We start from the raw sequence: 24,327 nt of genomic DNA on the forward strand, positions 1-24,327 counted from the left end.
TCTGACCTGCTATATTGTAGCTAAATGATAAGGGATCTTTCTTTCAATGTATTCGCAGCACATTACACTTGTCTACATTGAGATTCAATTGCCATTCCCTGCACCATGCGTCAATTCGCTGCAGATATTCCTGCATTTGAGTACAATTTTCCATTGTTAAGTAGAAATAAGGTGCAGAAGGTCGAAATGAGATTGCAGTCCCAGCGAGATGTTCAGTCCACGGAACATGCTATAGTTCAATTCTTTTATCTTGGCGGCTCGCGCATGCCCACCCAGACGCGGGAGATTGCTGCGTTGCCAGTTGCACGCACCAAGAGAAGCAGCGCCATAGAATAGTATAGTTCGCAAACTTAAGTTCAGGGGGGGGGGGGGGCGCAGTTTATGAAGTAAAGCCACCACGGCCGCATTAACCCTTTCGCTGCTTCAGAGACGTGCATTCCGCGCTGTGCAGATACATGGTGTTCTGACTGCTTTGACACACTTATCATTTGACAAAAACTATTTGGCCCAAAAATTTGATTTTTACACATCTTCTTGACTGATACCTTCCCCCCCATAAATGACTTAATTTTGTTTCGATGTTCAACGTAGTTATTGTGCAGCATTAAATGTAGTAAACCATTGCACGAAATTTTGAAGAGTTTGCAGAGGTAAAAGTCCACAGCGTATACTCTCCGTATGGTGGATTTTAGTTGCCACTAGAAATTTCAAAAAAATTACCTTCAAACGAATAAAATTCACGAAGGAAAACACTTCGATATTGTTTTTAAATAAAGAAAACATGAAGCACCGAACAAAATTTGAACTCGGAAGCTTTTGTTTTGTAGCCAAACAGTTTAACCGTTACGCTAACGCAGCTCGTTGTTGAACACATATCCTGGAGTACTTTAAAAATTCACGCAAAATACCGACAAACACTGTTGGTATGACTATGAATTACTCACGTTTGTCGAAGTACAATAGGAAATAGACAATTACCGCTGTTCTTTATTGCGAAAAAGCGGTCGGTGAGAATGAATTTCCTTGCTATCGCCTGAATTAGGAGGCTTATTGCTTGTTTGGTTTAATTAATTAATAGAATATAAAGCAGTTGGTATAAAGAATGCTTTTTCCAAACTTTCTTTTATAGAAAGTCTGCTATCAAGACATTGCTTTTGTTCAATTACTTGATTTACGACTGAATGTTTCTAAAACTGAAGACACTCGTCCATGCTCTGCACTGCAGTCGAGCTCTGGCAACGTCGTTCTCTGTTCATTGGCTGACTGTGTTTTGTGACGTCAGGTGCGCAGAACGAACCTAAACTCGGCCGCCGTCGTAAATGACGCGCACTTTAGTAGCTGATTAACCTCTGGGGCCGTGGACGCCGCGACCCGTACAGCCGTGGAGGCCGATCACCTCGCGGCGGCTGGACAGTGGCGGCCGGTCTCTTTTGTGGCGGCCGGCGCTACCTGGAAGGTGCGGGGCCGTTTATCGGGGGGGCGGGATTGGGGGCGGGGGCGGCGTAGGGGCGGGGGCGGCGGTGGCAGGCCGTGGGGCGGCGTCGCGGCTGGACGCGTGACCCGGCGTCGCCCGGGGGCGGCGCTGATCAATACGACGCGCCGAGCGGCGGCGAGCAGCCGAGAGCAGAGCACGGGGGGCGCGGCGCGGCGCGGTGCGGCGTCGCGACGCCTGCACGGCCTGCCGCCCGGCCTCAGGCACACCGCGGAGACGTGGCCGAGGCAGGCAGGGCCGAGGCGGCACCGGTCCACTGGCGGGGGTCGGCGGTTACTGCAGCCTTCCTTCCTTCCCGCTGTCAGTTACACGCTGAACATCAAAAGAAACTAGTCCACCTGCCTAATATCGTATAGGGGCGCCCGCGAGAACGCGGGAGTGCCGCAACACGACGTGGCATGGACTCCACTAAAGTCTGAAGCACTGCTGGCGGGAACTGACACCATGAAACCTGCAGGACCGTCCATAAATCCGTAAGAGCACGAGGGGGTTGAGATCTTTTCTGGACAACACGTTGCAAGGCATCCAGATTTCCTTAACAGTGTTCATATCTGGGGAGTCTAGTGGCCTGAGGAAGTGTTTAAGCTCATAAGAGTTTTCCTGGAGCCACTCTGTAGCAATTCTGGATGCCTCGAGCCGACTGGGTGTCCTCATCATTTCATCACCATTCATGCTCGTGGCCAGATTGGACTCAGAAAAGGTTGGGAATTTGTATGGGCGCTGATAACCGCGCAGTTGACCGCCCCACAAACCAAACATCATCATCATCATCAATTCTGGATGCACTGTGTAAGACGACGTTGTCTCCTGACCTTCATTGCTTACATATTCCGCCCTCACAATCGTATTCCGCACATCAAAACGCTTCATTCCAACACAAACTCGATAACATAAAGTCAGTGTTGTATGAATTCATGTAAACGATATGCAAATAACAAGTAAGCGCACCGTGGCTGAAATACTCGAGGCTGGCGTGCACACATACATTCCAGACACGACGGTCACTGAGGCTTTTAGTGCGGGAGAGAAACCGCAGCCCTTCAGAGGACGATCCAGCCCATGTCGGCCAGTGACCACCCGTAGCGAACAGCGCGGGCCCGAGTGAAAAGGGGGAACGACCCCGTGTTCAGCTTAAAAGCAAATTCCGCTACATTGTGTGGGAGCGCCCAGCCTACGCATTCTTTACAACATAGCACGCAGTTTCAGAGATTTTCACAGGGAGACAGCAAACGCCAATGCTACAGATTTCCGGATTGGTCGCCTTAAACGACACTTCATTCTCCCGTTTTAGAAGAGCAATGCTGATTGGCAGACAATATTTCTGACGCCTTGAGCTGAAGGAATAATGGAAGAGACCGACAGATATACCCCTTCACGTCTGGCATGGAGAGGGGCCGTTCCGTTGTCGCTCTTGGAGTGAGAACACGTAACGAGAGTGTGCGCTCTCGTACGTGTACTCAAGGAGCGAGGAACAAGTCTCTCCTCAGTACTTCACTGGGAGAGCACCTCTGTCGACAGCGAATCGGAGTGCGACTCTATATTGAGTCCTTGCGATTAAGCATTGTTCACTGTGTTGGCCGCCACACTTATTGTGTGGTGTGAATGGACAGAGTTATAGTTGAACGCCTGCCAGCGAATTTTTGAGTGGCATTGCGGTGGACTGGTTACCTGATCGGTGTACCACGCCAATAGTTGGACTAGGGGCGAATAGGAGTCCTTGACTTCATCAAGGCGTAGGGAGAGTTTGATTGGCGAAGGTCAATCCAGATAGAACGAGAGTTATCTTATTTGTCAGCAGAGAGCGGCGGAGACAGCAGTCATCACAGCTTACGGTATTGTGCGCTACTGCTCTTGCACTAAAGCTCATGCATTAAAGCTCTTGCGAGCCCCATGTTTCCTCCACAACAGTACACTTCACTGCATTTCACATGCAACAGCCCCGACCATACCTAACAAAATTCTAACGGATAATTATTCAAGTTGAGTAGGCGCAACTCTCAGCCATTCTGCCAAGTCAATAACAATCTTAAACTTTGTACAGAAATTTCATTAGTGAATCCTATCCTTAAGAGGTAACTTCACATTCCAAAATAACCCGGAAATAACTTGTTCAATTCATAACTAAAAGTACCATTGTGATATCTCAGAATTTTTGCAAAATAAATAATAATTTTCGTTAGTTTCACGTTGTTCTTACACTAACTAGCACTACTCCAGTACCCAAGTATCTCACTAGTTACGTAAGAAATTTTGTGAATATTTGTATCATCTCCTTATAGCGGATGACTCCAGAAGATATTTATTGCTGAAAGTTTTTCAGGCATTTCTCTTTAGAGCGTTAGGAGCGTCTGCCTGACTTCTGTAGTAGTGTGGGGGTGGAAATTGCATCTTGCAGGAGCCACAGGGTAAAGGGTACGTCTCAGATAAATCCGTTGCACAGAATGACAGAATAGCACCCACACGCTCACAACTGTCCTGCTGGAATTGCCCAAGTCCGTCGGAATGTACAATGGGCATTGAATAGATGCAGGTGATCAGACAGGTTGCTTACGTGCGTGTAATCTATCAGAGTCGTATTTAGATGTATCAAGGGTCCCATATCATTCCAACTGCAGACGCCCCACACCATTACAGAGCCTCCGACAGCTTGAACAGTCCCCTGCTAACATGGACGTTCCATAGATTCATGAGGTTGCCTCCGTGCCCATGTACGTCCATCCGCTCGATACAATTTGGTACGAGACTCATCAGATCAGACAACGTGTTTCCAATCATCAGTAGTCCAAGGTCGAAGTTGACGGGCCCAGGCGATGCGTAAAGCTTTGTGTCGTGCAGTCATCAAGAGTACACGAGTGGGTGTTCGACTCCGAAAACCTATACCGATGATGTTTCGTGGAATGGTTCGCCCAGCATTGAAATCTGCAGTAATTTGCTGAAGTGTTGCACTTCAGTCACATTGAACGATACTCTTAAGTCGTCGTCGGTCCCGTTGTTGCAGGATGTTTTTCCGGCAGCAGCGATTTCGGAAATCTGATGTTTTATCGGATTTCCGATATTCACGGTACACTCGTGGAATGCTCGTACAGGAAAATCCCCACTTCACCGCCACCTTCCGGCTTCGGTGGCCGAGCGGTTCTAGGGGCTTCAGTCCGGAACCGCGCGACTGCTACGGTGGCAGGTTCGAATCCTGCCTCGGCCATGGGTGTGTGTGATGTCATTAGGTTAGTTAGGTTTAAGTAGTTCTAAGTTCTAGGGGACTGATGACCTCAGATGTTGTCCCATAGTGCTCAGAGCCATTTGAACCATCGCCACCTCGGAGATGGTGTGTCCCATCGCTAGGGCGCCGACACGTTCAAACTCACTTAAATCTTGATAAAGTGCCATTGTAGCAGCAGTAACAGATCTAACAACTGCGCCACACACTTGTTGTCTTGTATACGCGTTGCCGACCGTAGCGCCATATTCTGCCCGTTCATATCTCTCTGTATTTGAATACGCATGTCAACACCAGATTCTTTGGCGCTTCAGTCAAGTTCCGCGAGTATGTCGAGTCTCGAGGAAGGCTGTGCTACGGTCGCTGCCTACTTGTCAACTCGTTCCCTCTTCCTCATCTCGCGATCAGATGGACTCTAACTAAGCTGTCATTCGTCAGACTCTGGACAGCGTAAGATGAAAATTAAATTTTGCATCGCGTACAATTAAAAGTTTACTGTGGCAACATGTATGTCTAAAGTAACGTGCGATGTTTGTGTGGAACAAACAACAGTTATATCGAGTAGTGAGCTGACTGTATCTGATTACGTGTTCCTGTGCATTTACCTGACCCTGTTTTAAACAGTCTGTCTACTAGCAAGAAAGCAGTAGCACGAAACCCAAACTAATTAAAACCTGTGCGCGATAATGACAAATTAGAGGTAAGTACATTCAGATCTTATTACGGCCCTCTAAGTCTGAATAAGTACAAAAGTGGTCCCTGTGCGAAAATCCATAAACTGGTGAAACAAATTTCTTACCTCCTGTTGGTGTCGCCTTGGATAACGCGTTGGTCTGCTCTCAATACTACTAAACTAACTACAGTTGCGAAAGCCAAAATGCAAGATGTTTCAATAAGACATATTTAAAATTTGTTTAGATAAAAGCGACTTGGAACTGGGAGGCAGAACATGCCTGAGGAGAATGACTGTGATTTCTTACTTGAAAATCTTACTATATTGCAAAACTGACTTGCAATTGTTAAGCCACATCGTAAAAATTGGATTTACGCAAACAAATTATATTTACAAAAAATACAATATAAACTTGAGGTTACATACAAATCTGGTCTCATTCAATTCGTTCTACAGCAAAAGCTCATAAATACGAGGGTTGTTTTTTAAGTAAGGGCCGTTTTTATTTTTTAAAAAAGAAACAAATACTTTTGTAAAAAAACTTTTATTTTCTGATTCTAAACACTTTTACCTATTTTTGTACATAGTTGCCTTGTTTGTTTAAGCACTTGTCATACCGTACAACTAAGTTTTTAATTTCCTCTTCAAAGAATTCGGCCCCCTGCTCCGACAGCCAAGAGTTCCCGGCCGCTTTCACTTCATCGTCGTCATTGAAGCGCTGCCCGCCAAGATGGTGTTTCAGGTACCGGAAAAGGTGAAAATCGCTAGGAGCAAGGTCGGGGCTGTATGATGCTTGGTCCAAAACTTCCCAGCCAAAAGAATCAATCAAATCCCGAGTCTTTTGAGAGGTGTGAGGCCTAGCGTTATCGTGCAGGAGCAAAACTCCTTTTGTCAGCATGCCGCGCCTTTTGTTTTGAATTGCTCTGCGGAGCTTCTTTAGAGTTGCACAGTAGGCATCTGAGTTGATTGTCGTTCCTCGTGGCATAAAGTTCACTAGCAAAACACCGCGCCGGTCCCAGAACACAGTTGCCATAATCTTGCGCTTTGACAGCGTCTGTTTGGCTTTGACCTTGACGGGTGAGGTTGTGTGTCGCCATTCCATCGATTGTCGCTTGCTTTCGGGAGTGGTATGTGATATCCATGTTTCGTCTCCAGTGACAATTTGACTCAACATCTCTTCCCTTTCTGGTCCTCTGTGAGGAGTCTGGGTACCCACTGACAACACAGTTTCTTAAAGTTTAGGTTTTCAGACACAATTTTGTACAAAACCGATCTTGAAACTTGTGGAAATTCCAAAGAAAGAGTGGAAATTGTGAATCTTCTGTCCTCACGAATCTTTGTTTCGACTGCAGCCACCAAATCATGTGATCACAGAGGGCCGGCCTGAGCGTTCTTCGTCATGGACGATTTGACGGCCATTTTTATACTCTCTAACCCATTGACGCACTTTACCTTCACTCACTGCATTCAAGCCATAAACTTCTGTTAACTGACGATGAATTTCTGCAGCTGATAGGCTTCTCGCAGTCAAAAAACGTATCACTGACCGTATCTCACACGCGGCGGGCGGTTCAATAATCGTAAACATTATGAAGTAGAACAGCGATGCGTACACGTCAGCTACAGAGCTGCAACTTGCATCAGTGTGAACGGGAAGGATGCCGGCAAGTGACGCGGTGGCTTGTTGCGACGTCCGCGCGAACTACGGGACTATACGCGCGAACGGCCCTTACTTAAAAAACAACCCTCGTACATCAATACTGATTACCTTATTGTAGATCGATGTGACAACGTGTAGAAAGATTCTCCATTAAATTTCACAATAACATTCGTAGCATTTCCCTAATTTTACTTCAAATCTTATTTCATCCATAAATCATTAATACACAACACTGAATATGTAATACTATCCGACTGCTGCCCACTCCGGAGAACCGCAATACACACTGCCGGCCTCTGACACGCTACTCCTGCTACTATCGAACACCCACTGCCCGCTACTGCGTGACCTAACATACTCGTAAGCTGTCTGTTACACGTACTCTGCCTCAGCGATAGCTACCTCGCAGCGTTCTCTCACACGTACATCTTTGTAATCGATATACCAAATGGCTCTGAGCACTATCGGACTTAACATCTGAGGTCATCAGTCCCCTAGAACTTAGAACTACTTAAACCTAACTAACCTAAGGACATCACACACATCCATGCCCGAGGCAGGATTCGAACCTGCGACCGTAGCGATCGCGCGGTTCTATACTGAAGCGCCTAGAACCACTCGGCCACACCGTTCGGCTATCGATATACCGCTTATGCTCTTGGATAATACGCTAAAATTTACAAATTTCATTATATGTACCTATTTCACTCTGTAAGAGGAAGAATGATGTCTAGAAGAAGTTTTCCCTTGTGCCGTCATCCGGGTGCGACCGTTTTGCACTCTTCCCGAACCGCTGAGCTGCTAGTACGTGTCGACCTCCTCAATTTGCATCGCGAGGCTTGGCGCATCCCGGAAAAATCCTCGGCAGTGAGGAGAATCGTACACGGGTCTTGCGCACGGCAGTCGTCTACGCTGGACACTCATCTACAAAGGCGGACAGGTAATAATAACTATTATTTCGTGTGGCTCAATGGCCTGGCGCTAGTCTCTCTGTTGGACGCCACTCCGGCGACTCGGGCGCCCTTAGTCTTCCTCAGACACCCTATCGGGGTAAGGGTACCCAGAGCTTAACGGGGAATCCGAACCACGTGTTGTTTCTGCGCACTCTTCACGCCGTTCGGAGGCGAACGCTAAATTAAAACGAAGACCGAGAAGCACATGGTCCGACCGATATTCGATTGCGCAACCTCTCGGCTTCCAGGCAAGCTCTTTATCGCTTTTTTTTCTTTTTCACCCATTACCTTTTGACACGGATGTGAAACACATTAGATTCAGCACTTCTCGAACCCTCTACAATCTAATCCCTGGTCTATATCGTGCTACTTCTGCCGACTATGCTTCTATTTTAATGCTTTTTTTTTAACAGTAATTTATTCGCTGTGGTACTACAGAAGAATGCTGAAGATTAGATTGGTACATCACATAACTAATGAGGAGGTATTGAATAGAATTGGGGAGAAGAGGAGTTTGTGGCACAGCTTGACTAGAAGAAGGGATCGGTTCGTACGACATGTTCTGAGGCATCAAGGGATCACCAGTTTGCTACTGGAGGGCAGCGTGGAGGGTAAAAATCGTAGAGGGAGACCAAGAGATGAATACACTAAGCAGATTCAGAAGGATGTAGGTTGCAGTAGGTACTGGGAGATGAAGAGGCTTGCACAGGATAGAGTAGCATGGAGGGCTGCATCAAACCAGTCTCAGGACTGAAGACCACAACAACAACAACAATTTATACACCAGTTGAGTTACTTTCACTGAAATAATTATAATAAACTTGAGTGCGACACAGTTTACATACAGTAAAATAGAATTAATTAGAAAAAGGACATCAGAAGTATCTGGATATTCGTTGAAACGGCAAATACATTTTACGAAAAGCAATCGGTAATGGTCACAGTCAGCTACGGGCTGGTGCAGACCAGGTGGGCAGAGGTCGAACTGCTAGACCTGTCCCCCCCCCCTCCCCACCCACTGCCTCTGAGCTTCTCCCTCACATGGCTCTTTAAAAATAAATAGCGGAAAACAAAGTAAGACAGGGGAAAAATAGACACGAGAAAACAAAAGGACACTGAGGGCACCAGCAGCTGCCGGAACTATCCAAAGCCCTGTGTTGGAAACGTAAGAATCAGCGTGTTGGTAAAGAGTTCTCGAAATCGGTGCAGTTGCAAGCATGCCGCACAAAAGCCAAATGGTCTTCACCAGCCTCAACAGCAACGTAAAAATGTACAAACTGACCGTTGAAACATTACTCTTTGTCGTCGGAAAAAAAGAAAGAGCCGACCGCAAAATGATATCCGTGAAATATGCAATTTCAACAGATCGAGCGAGGAAAGCCAACAGCTTCCTGAGCCAGGACCAGTTTGCCAGGTGACCACGACAAGTCAACCGGTCCTGCAGCGTATCTGGGGGCGCACACCCACTGCATTTGCCTAGTCCCAACACATAACATACGCTCGTTAATGGAAACCAAATTGTTGACCAACCTGTACCAGAAGGAGGTCGCTGCTATTGATACAACCTGGAGGCTGACGTTCGTCCACTCAGTTTTCCAGGATATTGCCTGTGACAAATGTGCACGCAATTTTCCAGGATATTGCCTGTGACAACTGTTCAACGTGACTGCGGCAGAGAATCTCTTCCCAGCGGGTCAACGAAAACCGCACCACCATCTCTGACATGTTTATGGATATTTCAGATGGTTCAAATGGCTCTGAGCACTATGGGACTTAACATCTGAGGTCATCAGTCCCCTAGAACGTAGAACTACTAAAACCTAACTAACCTAAGAACATCACACACATCCACGCCCGAGGCAGGATTCGAACCTGCGACTGCAGCGGTCGCGCGGATCCAGACTGAAGCGCCTAGAACCGCTCGGCCACAGCGGCCTACATTTGTAGGTTTTGGTGAATGAGTTTGCTACTATCAAAATATCTCGCATGTGTGGCCGTATTTGTCATTGTACTGGCTTAGAAGCTTAAATTATTAAAACCGCCATGGGACCGAAGACCGTGCTATGCGACATACCCCTTCCTGAGAAAAAAAGGGGTCTTAACAGTCGCACAGAGAGACAGCTAGATGGGCAACAACGTGACCCTCTACGGCTTCCGATTTTACCGACTGAGCTACGGAACACTAAAAATATTTCAAATCTTTAGCCGGCCGTTGTGGCCGAGTGGTTCTAGGCGCTTCAGTTTGGAACCGCGCGACCGCAGGTTCGAATCCTGCCTCGGGCATGGATGTGTGTGATGTCCTTAGGTTAGTTAGGTTTAAGTAGTTCTAAGTCTAGGGGACTGATGACCTCAGATGCTAAGTCCCATAGTGCTCAGAGCCATTTTGAACCTAAATGACCGTTAATTTGCTAGGTAGCACGCATTTAACAGAGAGCACTTTCAGGCACAAAATAAACGGTTGCCGTTACTCTTTGTTCACAAGAGTGCACGTGAAACCAAGAACTAAGAAGCTATCGTCGTATTTTCTACACTTGCCTTTCTATCTTCGTTACCACTTTCCTTGTTGTCTCGTGCAAGTTCTCGCTTTAAGTCCCATAGTGCTTAGAGCCATTTCAAATCTTAGTTAAAATATTTACAATCGTCTTTGAAAATTTTTTATACTTATAGACATAACGGGCCGCTGATTTGCATACGTGGTGATGCGCCCAATAGCGACCCAGATGGGTTCCATAGGATTTACAGTAGGTGAATTCAGTGGCCGAGACATCAACGTGAATTCATTATAATGCTCTTAAAACCCGTGTAGTACGTTTCTGGCTGCGACACACGGACAGGTATACTGCTGAAAGACGACATCGCCGTCGGGGAAAACATCAAGCGTGAAGGGATGCGGGTGGTTCGCAGCTGTCAGCATGTCTTTGATTACTACCACAGGTCCCATGGCAGCGCAGGAGGATGTCTCCCAAAGCATGATGCTGCTCGCACCAGCCTGCGTCGGTGCCGCACTGCAATTTCGAACCGCCGTTCACCTCAATGACGACGGTTGTGGAGACGAGCATCGATCTAGTGTGGCAAAAACGTGATTCACCCGAAGAGCCGACACGTTTCCATTGATCGACGGTCGAATCTTCACGGTTCCGTGCTGTCGTAATTGACGACCTCGTTGGGTCAACGTGTAAACACGTAGGGATGGTCTGCTGCGGCGCTCCGTGTTCCACAATGTACGATAAACGTTCACGAGTTCTGAGGGGAGAGAGGCCTGCGCGCCCTTATCTCGAGGAGGCGTCACTTAGATCTAGTAGTGGCTCGAATTATATTTAGGAGTTCTAACAAAAAATTTTGGAGTTCGCTCGCGATGGAAAGACATGTGGTTCGGAGAAATGATAAGAACGTTAATACAAACAACGTTTCTTGAAGTTTCAACAGTTTCACAGAATTCTGTGATTTTCTTCGGAAGAGTTTAAAAATTCAGCGTGGTGTGTTATGCAGTCGTAACTCAGCATTTCAGATCACCGAACACTGGTGAGCTGTGTAGTACAGAGCGAGGATCTCAGAACTGATAACCGTCGCTGAAATTTGAAATCGTTTATTGGCTGTTAAGAGCTGCTGTTGAGAGAATGTGATATGTGAGTGAGCGTGATAAAAAAAACTGAGAACAAGTACATGGTTTTACGTCAAGGTGTCAGGGCTACCTGGTAGCACATTACTTATTGTTAAAATGAGAACACAGGACATACATTTCAGAGAAGAACTTGTGCTATTCAGTAGCCTCAGTTAGGTGTATGAGAAAGAACCCTCTTCACAGCTGGAAACAGAACGTTCTATGTACCCTGCTGACAGGCATAGTACAGCCTCTGTTTTAAACTGATTTTTCAGACTGAATCATATTATAAGTAGCATAAGGGCAGGCTGTGGTTCTAGTAGCACTCAGGGAATAAATTACGAAACAGAGTCAGACCCTGCGCCGTCGCACGTGCACCGATCATCGAACCTCTTGTGGTTTTTCTGTATTTGGTAGTCTTCTGACTCTGCACCCGTCCTGTTGTAGTATACTTCAAAGGCCTTCCCTGGTGACGCAAGAGCCAGGGCAAAATGGGTTAGTAGTCAGGCGAAAGTCCGACGAGAAAGAACCGCTGACTGTGCAGCAGCGGAAGCTGAAGCTATCGCAGCACACTGAATGAGCCGGCAACAGAGCAGAAAAACATGCAGAGACATCGTCATAATGGTGACTGTGTAAAATGTCGCAAGACAGCTTACGTAGGACGCAAAAATAACAAATGGCTCTGAGCACTATGGGACTTAACTCCTAAGGTCATCAGTCCCCTAGAACTTAGAACTACTTAAACCTAACTGACCTAAGGACATCACACACATCCATGCGCGAGGCAGGATTCGAACCTGCGACCGTAGCGGTCGCGTGCTTCCAGACTGTAGCGCCTAGAACCGCTCGGCCGCCCCAGCCGGCCGCATAAATAACAATTCAGCACGCTGACTCCGTAGAACATGCCAGCTACTGATGCTGAAAATTGGAGTTGGCCACCTTTCGGCAGCTAATGATGTCACCGTCACCTCACAGTAGGACAGCATACGAGCGCATCCTGTGTAAACTGCACTTCTGTTCTGGTGGAGTTCTGTTCAGTTTGCAGCCGTCCAGTCAGCAGTGATGGCCTATGTCTGTCAACACACTGCTCGTCCACTCAGATTCGATCTATTGCGGAGCAGCAAGTCCGGTCCGGGTGAACTTGGTCCTTGCGAGGTGCAGTGTCAACACTAATAGTGAAATGTAGCCACCACCACCCGGCAGGCCTTCTGGAGACTTAGCTGGATGGCCCTGGGAGTGGAGAGTCACCCACCACTGTTAGGGTGTGCCGATGCTGCTGCCCACCTCAAACGTCGATGCTGTCAGTCTCTCTCCTATCGAGAGGCAACAGTTCGACTCCCGGCGGGGCTGGGGATTTTCTCTGCCTCGTGATGACTGGGTGTTGTGTGTCCTTCATCACCAGTTCATCATCATCGTTCACTCGCAAGTGGCCGAAGTGGTGTCAACTAAAAAACTTGCGATACGGCGGCCGAACTTCCCCGTATGGGGCCTCCAGGCCAACAGTGCCATACGATCATTTCATTTCATTTCAGTGCCTCTGTGCACGACTTGCTAGGCGCCTCCCCTGTGTGCATTCTGCATCGGAGTGTTAGGTGCCGCAGCCATCGCCTCTGTCTAGGCAGGTGCGTATTACACCTATAGCCCAGCTTCCCTGCTTTCTCCACTAGTATTTTATTATATTTTTTGAAAGACGGAATTTGTATTACTACTCTAGTTGTATTCATCCGTTACATTTTAACTGTCCACCTTCAAATGGTTCAAATGGCTCTGAGCACAATGGGACTTAACATCTGAGGTCATCAGTGCCCTAGACTTCGAACTACTTAAGCCTAACTAACCTAAGGACATCACACACATCCATGCCCGAGGCAGGATTCGAACCGACGACCGTAGCAGCAGCGCGGTTGCGGACTGAAGCGATTAGAACCGCTCGGCCACAACGACCGGCTGTCCACTTCCAAATTTTTGTAAAAGAGACTCAATATTTTTAAGTAGTTCAGCATAAGTTCAGCAGCCCTCTATCCTTCGTGCCTTCTGTAGCGACGGTTTTATTTCTAGCACCTCTGACGCCATCTGCAAACATCTTCCGCATTGCAGAGCAGTCAGTACTATCTTGCGCGTTGCGACTCAACCACTTTCCTGCTCGTGACACAGTAAGGTACTTCCCATTTATTTTGTTCAAAAACTGAAATTATGAATCTGCGTTACTAGTCTACAGCTTTGATTTTCCCACTTAGTTCTTACACTGGTTTTATTTCTAGAGGCTCTATTCCATCCCTTTCATTTTAACTATGGTGTACCGCCATTAGCGCGTTATGTGTTTATAACTTGACTTGAACACTGTTTTGAGGTAGTTGCCTTTCCGGTATGGGTTGTTAAGGAGAATCTTTGTCACTAATTTTGAAGCACTTTTATACGGTAGTAAACTTCAGTATCCCTTTATTCTTCAGACCACTCTTAAAAATTCTTTGTAAATTTTTTCTCTTTATTAATTGTTTACGAATCATCTGAGGATGCGTCTTCAACTGATGGAAAACCGGCTGTGACTTTGAATAAAAGTATTTTACGGCCATTGTCTATCATTTAATGCAAAATAACGAAGATTTGTGAAGTTTTGTCTGCTATATTGTTTTCAATCCAATAAAATAATCCGATACTCGGTAAAGTCGTATCCCGTTCATTAAAAGACAGTGCAGAACTGTGTCGTGTAGCTACTGGAAGGCAACGAACACGGAGATCCACTGGAGTGCGGTTGTGTAGGAACGGAAGGAGCAGAGTTTCATAAGACCTTGCATCATCAGGTTCTATGCTGCTGCAAACATCATGTATGCTTTGCTGTTCGTAAAGAACTGAAACCAGTAGAAATGTCAACGAAGAACTTTCGCACGGCGATTTTAGACGTACTGTGAGCATTACAAGTGATTACTTCAAGAAAAGAAAATCAGACGACTGGGCAATGCTGTTGAGATTATCCAGAGAAACTTCGAGTCCCTACAACCGCGAGAATCGAAATATCAGGACACGGGATAGATGTGTTGTGTGTTGCAGATTCCACTCGGCCAAAGGCGTACTCAGTATCGGCAGCTTTGCACCGCCCGCCCCCCTTAACCCCCCCCCCCCCCCCCCCCCCTCGGCACCAGCCCCGGATCTTCGCAAGTCAAAATCGCATCCTGCCCCATCAGAAAGACAGAGGGATCAATTTATATCAATTACAAGCAAGCCGGAACATGTAATTTATACTGAGTGGTAGCAAAGGCATCCACAATCATTTTTCGTTAAATCTCGAAACTACCCCGCTATTTTCTGCTATTTACTTCCAATTGAAAATGGCAAGTGGCTGAAAGGTCTACAAGATTCCAGTGGCATCGCGTGTTCAAGTCACTCACCTTATCGACAGTGTCACCAACTACTAATCTATAGTGCATGAGGGCAGGATATGTCCGATAGAGTTGGACCACCGCATGAGACGGACCAGTGGCGTATTTTACAATTGCACCGCTGGAGAGCAGCACCCGCTATTTGCGAGAAAGATCTTTTCTGAATGAACATGGTGTTGAAGTGTTGCTGTCATTTTCGTGTTAGTTCTGAAGAAAAATCACATACTCTGATTTGGTAAACTGAAAAGCTTTATAGTGTAGGTAAATAATTTTTATATTATCGCTTATTCTATACAATACTGATGCAGTTTTTCTAAAGCAAACTGACGAATTTGGATGCATGAAATAAACTTAAAATGACCACCGAGCTCGCTGCTTACAAACAGAAATCGGGATGGTCTATCTCTCCCAGACAATCGGGAATGATGGCCCGTGTTATTTGGGAGAGATGGATCGCTTGTTCTAATGTGAGAGACACGGAGCACAATTCAATTCATCATCGAGGTGCATGCAGTAATCCCACTGGATATGCCCGAAGTCTCAGACTCTGCTTATTTGTCGGAATACACGTCTGTGTCAAGAAATGGAAGAGCAGAATCTCACACATACGCCAACCAACCACTTCAAAGCTCATTAAAACACGTACTGATACCAAGCACATCAAAAGAACAGAGATATCCAACTACACAAGTCAAATTCCTTCAATGACACAACTTGGACTCCACTCCTACTAACCGTAAAACTTTCAAGATTACCACCTCAAAATTGACTACACCTAAACCAACACAGATAAAGCTCTTGAAAGAAACATCACCTGTTGCTTCTACTGATAAAACCGTGAATTTTAACAGGAATGCAACAACTGCATGCAAAGGGCTAAACTCTGCTGTGAATATTTGAATTGTAACAAAAAAAAAGAGGGACGATAAAAAAAGGAAACGGGAAAAAGGCGTAAAAAGATCAGAAAAGGGAAATATTAGTGAAGAGAAGAACAGACTGAAGAAGCTAAAACACAAAAGTATTGCATCTACCTCACCTTGTTCTTCAGGCGCAGACATCGTAGAACATTACGAAAATTTTGATGAATGAGAAGAGAATGAATGTATTTGGTGTAGTAAAATCTATTACGAAACAAATAAAAATAACGACTAATTTCAGTTTGTTTCTTTTTGTCCACGATAGTCACATGATGTTGTTCAGCATTTGGTAATAAGTGAAATTTTCAGTAGTGAGAGAAATAGTCTAATGCTTGAACAAAACCAACAAATCATTAGAAAAGCCAGTGTTCAGTCAAGATTTATAATAAACTGATAAAATGGTTTTGGACTAATATATTGAATAGTACACATATCAAAAAAAGTTTTCATCACCCCCGTTCCCAGAACCCCTTAAGATACACGTTGACTGCGGATACTTTGTCATAGACAGAGTCCGTTTGACTGTTCAGAGATGTCACTAAACCCGCCCACAGATGTAAAGAACCATGCATTAGACGGAGCGGGTCCGACAGCTGATCAGTTCCAGTCATTGCACCAGGAAGGATGAACGCGGCTCGTGGTGTCTGTAGCTCAACCTTGTCTAGACAGTTAATACCGCCGTTCGACCGCGTCCGCGTTGTTACTTTGTGCCAGGAAGGGCTCTCAACAAGGGAAGTGTCCAGGTGTCTCGGAGTGAACCAAAGCGATGTTTCTCGGACATGGAGGAGATACAGAGAGACAGGAACTGTCGATGACATGCCTCGCTCAGGCCGCCCAAGTGCTACTACTGCAGTGGATGACCGCTACCTACGGATTATGGCTCGGAGGAACCCTGACAAGCAACACCACCATGTTGAATAATGCTTTTCGTGCAGCCACAGGACGTCGCGTTAGGACTCAAACTGTGAGCAATAGGCTGCATGGTGCGCAACTTCACTCCCGACGTCCACAGCGAGGTCCATCTTTGCAACCACGACACCGTGCAGCGCCGTACAGATGGGCTTAACAACATGCAGAACGGACCGCTAAGATTTGGCATCACGTTCTCTTCATCGATGAGTGTCGCATATGCCTTCAACCAGACAATCGTCGGAGACGTGTTTGGAGGCAACCCTGTCTAACAACCCTGCCACAACAAAGGTCAAAATTTTAATAACGATGCCGGCCGCGGTGGTCTCGCGGTTCTAGGCGCGCAGTCCAGAACCGCGCGACTGCTACGGTCGCAGGTTCGAATCCTGCCTCGGGCATGGATGTGTGTGATGTCCTTAGGTTAGTTAGGTTTAAGTAGTTCTAAGTTCTAGGGGACTGATGACCACAGCTGTTAAGTCCCATAGTGCTCAGAGCCATTTGAACCATTTTTTAATAACGATTGTGGTGTTGCTCACGCTGCTAAATACTGCATTTTCGGGCAACAACAGTCATATTATGTGGCAGGTGTCATTAGAGCACAGTCAACTAAGTCATTTCATGTAATAATCAAGAAACTAGGCACTCATCATTTTGTGTTTCCCACTCTGGTCTCGTATTATCATGGCTCAATCGTTGAAAATCTAGGTGATTATGATTCCAAGCTAGGATGCAAAGAGGCCTAGGTTTTATTCGGCTATATTCAAAAGTTTTGTAGATGCGCTTCACAAACCATTTTTGGAGATTACACTTTTGCTGCACAATGGTGATGTAAGAAAAGCAATCAGCACTCCGAATTTAAGTTACACTTCCTTTTAATTGCTTTTATTGCAACATCACGTGACACACAAACATCACTTCACAATAAAAACATACTTGAAAACATCTTCCTCACAGTCACTGTTAAAGTTAACATTTTATAAGCGGACTACAATACGCGTCTTTCCAACATGACGTCCACGACTTGACTTTCTCAAGGTCCGACTCTCTAACAAGTTAACAACTAACTAACTAATAATCGCTTACGCGCCCAAAGATCAGAGTTACAAGCACGTCAAAGATCATGGTGACAAAAGAAAGAATACACATAAGAATAATATCATTGCAACATAAACATATCGATGTATCACAAATGAAATCAAATCTGAATGTTGTGTCATAAATACGTTAACTACTTTTACAGAAACACAGTAGAATATTACTGGTATCGAGAGGTTCAGATGAGCTGCCGTAATGGTTACGTAATTCAAGTACCATTACACCTGCCAGGCTGAACGCCTTACAAGGGGAAGGCCTCAGACACGGCCAACCGATTCGGTTCAAATTTGGCAGGTCGCTGGTGTACAACCTTAAACGAAGGAACCTAAGATATTTTGGGTCAACACCCCGCGTTTTTGAGAAAATCACTCCTAAAGGTTATGATGAGCAATCGATTCAAAATTGGAGGGATCGATAGATAATTGTAAATAGAGCATTTTTCATCATCAGGTGTGGGGTCCGAAAACGCATACTTTTCCAGAACCGAGGTAAGAAACTTTTACAACTGCCTCCTCTGTAGCCGGCCGGAGTGGCCGAGCGGTTCTAGGCGCTACAGTCTGGATCCGAGCGATCACTACGGTCGCAGGTTTGAATCCTGCCTCGGGCATGGATGTGTGTGATGTCCTTAGGTTAGTTAGGTTTAACTAGTTCTAAGTTCTATGGGACTAATGACCTCAGCAGTTGAGTCCCATAGTGCTCAGAGCCATTTGAACCATTTGAACCTTAGGTTAGTTAGGTTTAAGTAGTTCTAAGTTCTAGGGGACTGATGACCTCAGAAGTTAAGTCCCATAGTGCTCAGAGCCATTTGAACCATTTGAACCTTAGGTTAGTTAGGTTTAAGTAGTTCTAAGTTCTAGGGGACTGATGACCTCAGAAGTTAAGTCCCATAGTGCTCAGAGCCATTTGAAGCTATTCTGTACCCACATGGCAAGTACTTTCAGCCGACAGCGCCGATAGCGCAACGGCCAAGGTAACTGGCTGGGAATCGGAGAACCCGGGTTCGGACCTCGGAGAAACCTCGCGGATGTTCATTTCGTTTGTATTTTTCCATACCTCAATTGATAGGGATAGGAGGGTTAATAAGGTAAGTAAATCAATAAGGAATGATAGTAATAAGGTGCCAAATAAATTTCTCAAACCTCTTGGGATAGTAAACAACTAAAATGCTACTCCAGCTCACTTTACAATGGCTCTTCCAGTCACTGTTACGTGTCCTCACTTTTCTTCGAACAACTAGATGGATGGTACTTGTTATATAAACATTCGAAACAAATATACTCACGGCACCAAGAACATCTAATGAATGCAATCATTCGACAACTACACTGTTCCTTCGAGGAGTCGGCGGAAAACATATTTGGTTTGTGAAATCTTCTCGGGAGATCAGCCGAGTAAAGGCGTCGTCTTCTCGCAACGTTTCGAAGGGTTGCGTACCCATCATCTTCGCTTGGAGATGATGGGTACGAAACCCTTCGAAACGTTGCGAGAAGACGACGCCTTTACTCGGCTGATCTCCCGAGAAGATTTCACGAATGGAATACGCCGAGAAAGTCTCAAATCACATTCATATTTGGTTTACATTTAAAAATATGTCTTTTTCGGGAATTAATTTTGATCCCTACTACGCATATTGTAGTATTAATTTGTCCACTCCAGGAATCCAGTATTAAACAAAACTTGTTATCAGAAAGGTATGATTTTAATACATTCTCAAGAAATGTTCTGTAAAACGCATTCGTCAGTTTCCCGGATTTGGAACAGGAAATGTAAACATTTTTAACAAGTCGGTTAAACGATTAACCTCTTCTATAACCCGAGGACCAAATGCAACATGAACAGATGAAGCACATATTCCCAGTGACGTGGAGATTTCCAAAGTGTTATGACCATTTTGCGATTCACTAATCGGGATATCTTCCAATGAATCATCTTCTGCTTCAGTATCAACAAAAGTCATTTCGTTCGTCAGCTTCAAAAATCGCTCGACGATAGCCGCTCCTATCCATCTGGGCCCGCATCTCGTGGTCGTGCGGTAGCGTTCTCGCTTCCCACGCCCGGGTTCCCGGGTTCGATTCCCGGCGGGGTCAGGGATTTTCTCTGCCTCGTGATGGCTGGGTGTTGTGTGCTGTCCTTAGGTTAGTTAGGTTTAAGTAGTTCTAAGTTCTAGGGGACTGATGACCATAGCTGTTAAGTCCCATAGTGCTCAGAGCCATTTGAACCAATCCTATCCATCTGGAACGCCGAGAAACAGAACTGCCTGCTTCCGGTAGTGCACTGATAATGCATTTTTTTCGTAACACTTTTACAAACCAAAACACAGTTTCGGTGACTTCCTGCTTGCCGTCGTCTTTGACAGGCTCCCAACTATATACGAGTACAACGCTAGTCTAAAGGTGTACATCCCCCATTATACAGACTATGCACCTGAAAAAAATGGTTCAAATGGCTCTGAGCACTATGGGACTTAACTGCTCTGGTCATCAGTCCCCTAGAACGTAGAACTACTTAAACCTAACTAACCCAAGGACATCACCCACATCCATGCCCGAGGCAGGATTCGAACCTGCACCTGAAAGACATGACACAACAAACAATAACTAGTTACTATGGTATAAACAGACGAGCTAATTACTACAAACTGCATACAGTACTCGTCATATGTTACTTACGGAAGAACACTGTATTCATTCATAAAACGTATTTCAATCGGCGCATTAACGATGGAAAAATCTTTACTTGTATCCGCGAGGTTCGCGGCAGCCTAATGACGGAAAACAACTCTTTCCGATTGACTTCTATAAGGCTCGTGCTGGAGACCTTCACTCTTTCAGGTTCACAACTATGATATGACGAACAGGCAACGGGACAACATAACTCTCCCCGCGTGCATTCTGTCCCGTGCCTCGCTGTAAACAAGCGTCGCGCGGTTGGCTATCTGTGATCCCAAGTGAGGAAAGTTTTTACCATGTGGGTACAGAAGAGGCTGTTGTAAAAATTTCTTACCTCGATTTCTGGAAAAGTTTTCGTTTCCGGACCCCATACCCAATGATGAAAAATCCTCTATTTTCAATTATCTATCTATCCCTCCAATTTTGCGTCAATTGCTCATCATAATCTTTAGGGGTGATTTTCTCAAAATTGCGGGATTGTTGACCCAAAATATCTTAGCTTCCTTCGTTTTAGGTTGTACACAAGCGAGCTGCCAAATCTGAGCCGAATCGGTTGGCCATGTCTGAGGCCTTCCCCTTGTTAGATGCACTGTCCAGTGGGTGTAGCAAGGTGGAGGTTCGCTGCTGTTTTGGGGTGGCATTATGTGGGGCCGACGTACGCCGTTGGTGGTCATAGAAGGCACTGTAACGGCTGTAAGATACATGAATGCCATCCTCCGACCGATAGTGCAACCATATCGGCAACATATTGGCGAGGCATTCGTCTTCATGGACGACAATTCGCGCCCCCATTATGCACATCTTGGGAATGAATTCCTTCAGGATAAAGACATCACTCGACTAGAGTGGGATAGATTGAAAAGGGCTCTTTATGGACGAAGTGACTCACCAACCACTCTGACGATCTACGCCTAATCGCCGTTGAGGAGTGGGACAATCTGGACCAACAGTGCCTTGATGAACATGTGCATAGTATTCCACGACGAATACAGGCATTCATCAATGCAAGAGGACGTGCTACTGGGTATTAGAGGTACAGGTGTGTACAGCAATCTGCACCACCTCCTCTGAAGGTCTCGTTGTATGATGGTATAACATGCAATGTGTAGTTTTAAAGAGCAATAAAAAGAGCGGAAATGATGTTTATGTTGATCTCTATTCCAATTTTTTGTACAGATTCCGGAACTCTTGGAACTTAGGATATGCAAAACTTTTTTGATCTGTGTGTAATTCTGAATTCATTAACATTTCACATTTTTCCCGCAATAATATGAAATTTTAATTCACTCTTTTCTTCATATACAGCATGTTCAACTTGGTTCCAGTACACTAATCCTTCCCACACGTACATCTATGGCTATGATGTGTCACTTAGGTATACTTTCACTTTATAAAGTCTCTCGTATTTTAAGTTACATTCTAAACAAACACGTTGCCAGACGTCAAAAAACGTAGAAAAACGCATACATTTTATGCTGAAGAAAAAAAGGGGCCCAAGTCTTCTGGTCTTACCCTACAAACGGCAAACGTAGCTAATAAGGATCTCGAAAAGTTCTTGACCTATTCATTTCAAATTTTTACACGTTATTCTAATCAACACTCCGACGGACGTAGGTTACACATTTTGTAAGGGCAAGATGTATAGGTTTTCTGTTAAAACTGACTGTAATTGTCCTGTGCTGTCAAACATGTGGTTCTGATTTCTTTCTCGCAGTGCGTTTTATCTAACACAACAGTGCATTTTAAGCTATGGACAAATTGTATCTCCCGCATATGCAGTTTCTCCGTCTATAAAATTGGATGGCCAAAAATATGCTGACTTGTTTTCTTCCTCGCAGCAGTTTTAACAGAAAACCAGAATACTGAGAAAGTTGTATTCACAGCTGGTCGGCTTACGATTAGAGTACTACAACGCAATCTGAATGTTGCGAAACTTTGTAATCCTACCCGTTCACAGATTAAAACTATACGAAATTTTGTCATTGAAGATACTATACCAACAGTTCCAGCACTGGAGAGGTCTCTCCCATACCCTGTTTACCAATTACCCCAACAGATTTACCCACTCATTTTAAACGACTTCAGTTCCCAATCAAGCATTCGTTTGCAAAAACAATAAACAAGACTCAAGGTCAGACATTCTAACACCGATATCGTTCAGCTTCAAAGAAGTGTAGGAAGAGTTAAACTAATCTGTTGCAGCTACATCCTGGATGACTGTTAATAATCGAAACCCGTATATAACTAATGGGACTAATAAACATCTCATGATTAAAATGCATTTTATAAAATACTTTACGGCTGTTGAACCTGACTTTAAGGAAACATAGTAATAAGCATTCCTCGCGTAAAGAAACAACTGGAAAAGATAAAAACAAAGAAGTTGCCAGATCAGGATAGTATCCCAGAGCGGTTTCATAAAGCGTACTCTACTCAACTGGCCTCTTATTTAGGTTGCTTTCATCGCGAATCTCTCGCCGAGTACGAAGTTCCAAGCAGCTGGAAAAAAGCCCAGGTCAGCCCTGTATAGCCAGTCTGAGTGGCCGAGCGGTTCTAGGCACTTCAGTCTGGAACCGCGAGATCGCTACGGTCGCAGGTTCGAATCCTGCCTTGGGCATGGATTAGTGTGATGTCCTTCGGTTAGTTAGGTTTAAGTAGTTCTAAATTTTAGGAGACTGATGACCTCAGATGTTAAGTCCCATAGTGCTCAGAGCCATTTGAACCATTTGAGTCCGCAGCTCGTGGTCGTGCGGTAGCGTTCTCGCTTCCCCCGCCCGGGTTCCCGGGTTCGATTCCCGGCGGGGTCAGGGATTTTCTCTGCCTCGTGATGACGGGGTGTTGTGTGATGTCCTTAGGTTAGTTAGGTTTAAGTAGTTCTAAGTTCTAGGGGACTGATGACCATAGATGTTAAGTCCCATAGTGCTCAGAGCCATTTGAACCATTTGAACTTGAAGAGGAGAGTGAGTACACAATATTTTGAACAGGAACCCATGTCAGGAAACGCACCGTTTCCGTTCTACGACGGTTCCAATTCAGATGTTTAACTCATCCACTTCTGCTCGAGGAGTCGCATTAGGCTTAACACAGTACAGTTATTAGATAACAATTCAAAAGTAAACATGACAAAACAACCATTTATCACTTAAGCACATTTATTTGTATTAACACTTAAACATTAACAGAACAGTGGTGGAGCATTATAACAGTGGCTCTATGTGGCATACATTGTACCCACGAAGCACGTTCTGGAACACACTCTCGATTCCTCCTGGCGTCTCTTCATTTTCTAGTGCAGCGGCCGAAACTAGTGCCGGCAGATCTTCCCCTGTCTCCACAGACGTTAAATGACAGTAGGTGACCGTCTGACGTAGTACATGTCATCCTGTCTACCCTATTAAATACCAGGACAAGCCTTTTCCTCAGCAGACGTGGGCGCGTTACACATCTGAACTGAAACCGTCGTAGTACGGAAACGGTACGTTTCCGGACGTGGGTTTCTATTCAAAATATTACGTATATTACGTACACACTCCACTATACAACTCCTAGAATTTTGTAACGGGAATGTCCGAGCAGCCGGTAGATCAGGAGTGACGTCATAAACACTGAGATGCATAAAAACTGCTGCATCATGCATGACACTTCAATTTATTACTTCGCCGCTGCTAACTCAATTCATCGTAGCTCCTGGAGATGTGACCAGAAATATTGTTTAGGATGAAGTTCTGAGTTAAATAAGCATTACAGAGAATTTATATATGTATGCT

General features: G+C 45.3%; 1 protein-coding gene across 1 annotated transcript in view; it reads right to left on the reverse strand.

Moving 5' to 3' along the window:
* The window catches only part of LOC124550712 (Na(+)/H(+) exchange regulatory cofactor NHE-RF1-like), a 677,275-nt gene that overhangs the window by 297,111 nt on the left and 355,837 nt on the right, over positions 1 to 24,327 (reverse strand). The window lies entirely within an intron of this gene.

The sequence above is a fragment of the Schistocerca americana genome, chromosome 9 (assembly GCF_021461395.2).
Source record: "Schistocerca americana isolate TAMUIC-IGC-003095 chromosome 9, iqSchAmer2.1, whole genome shotgun sequence".
NCBI lineage: Eukaryota > Metazoa > Arthropoda > Insecta > Orthoptera > Acrididae > Schistocerca > Schistocerca americana.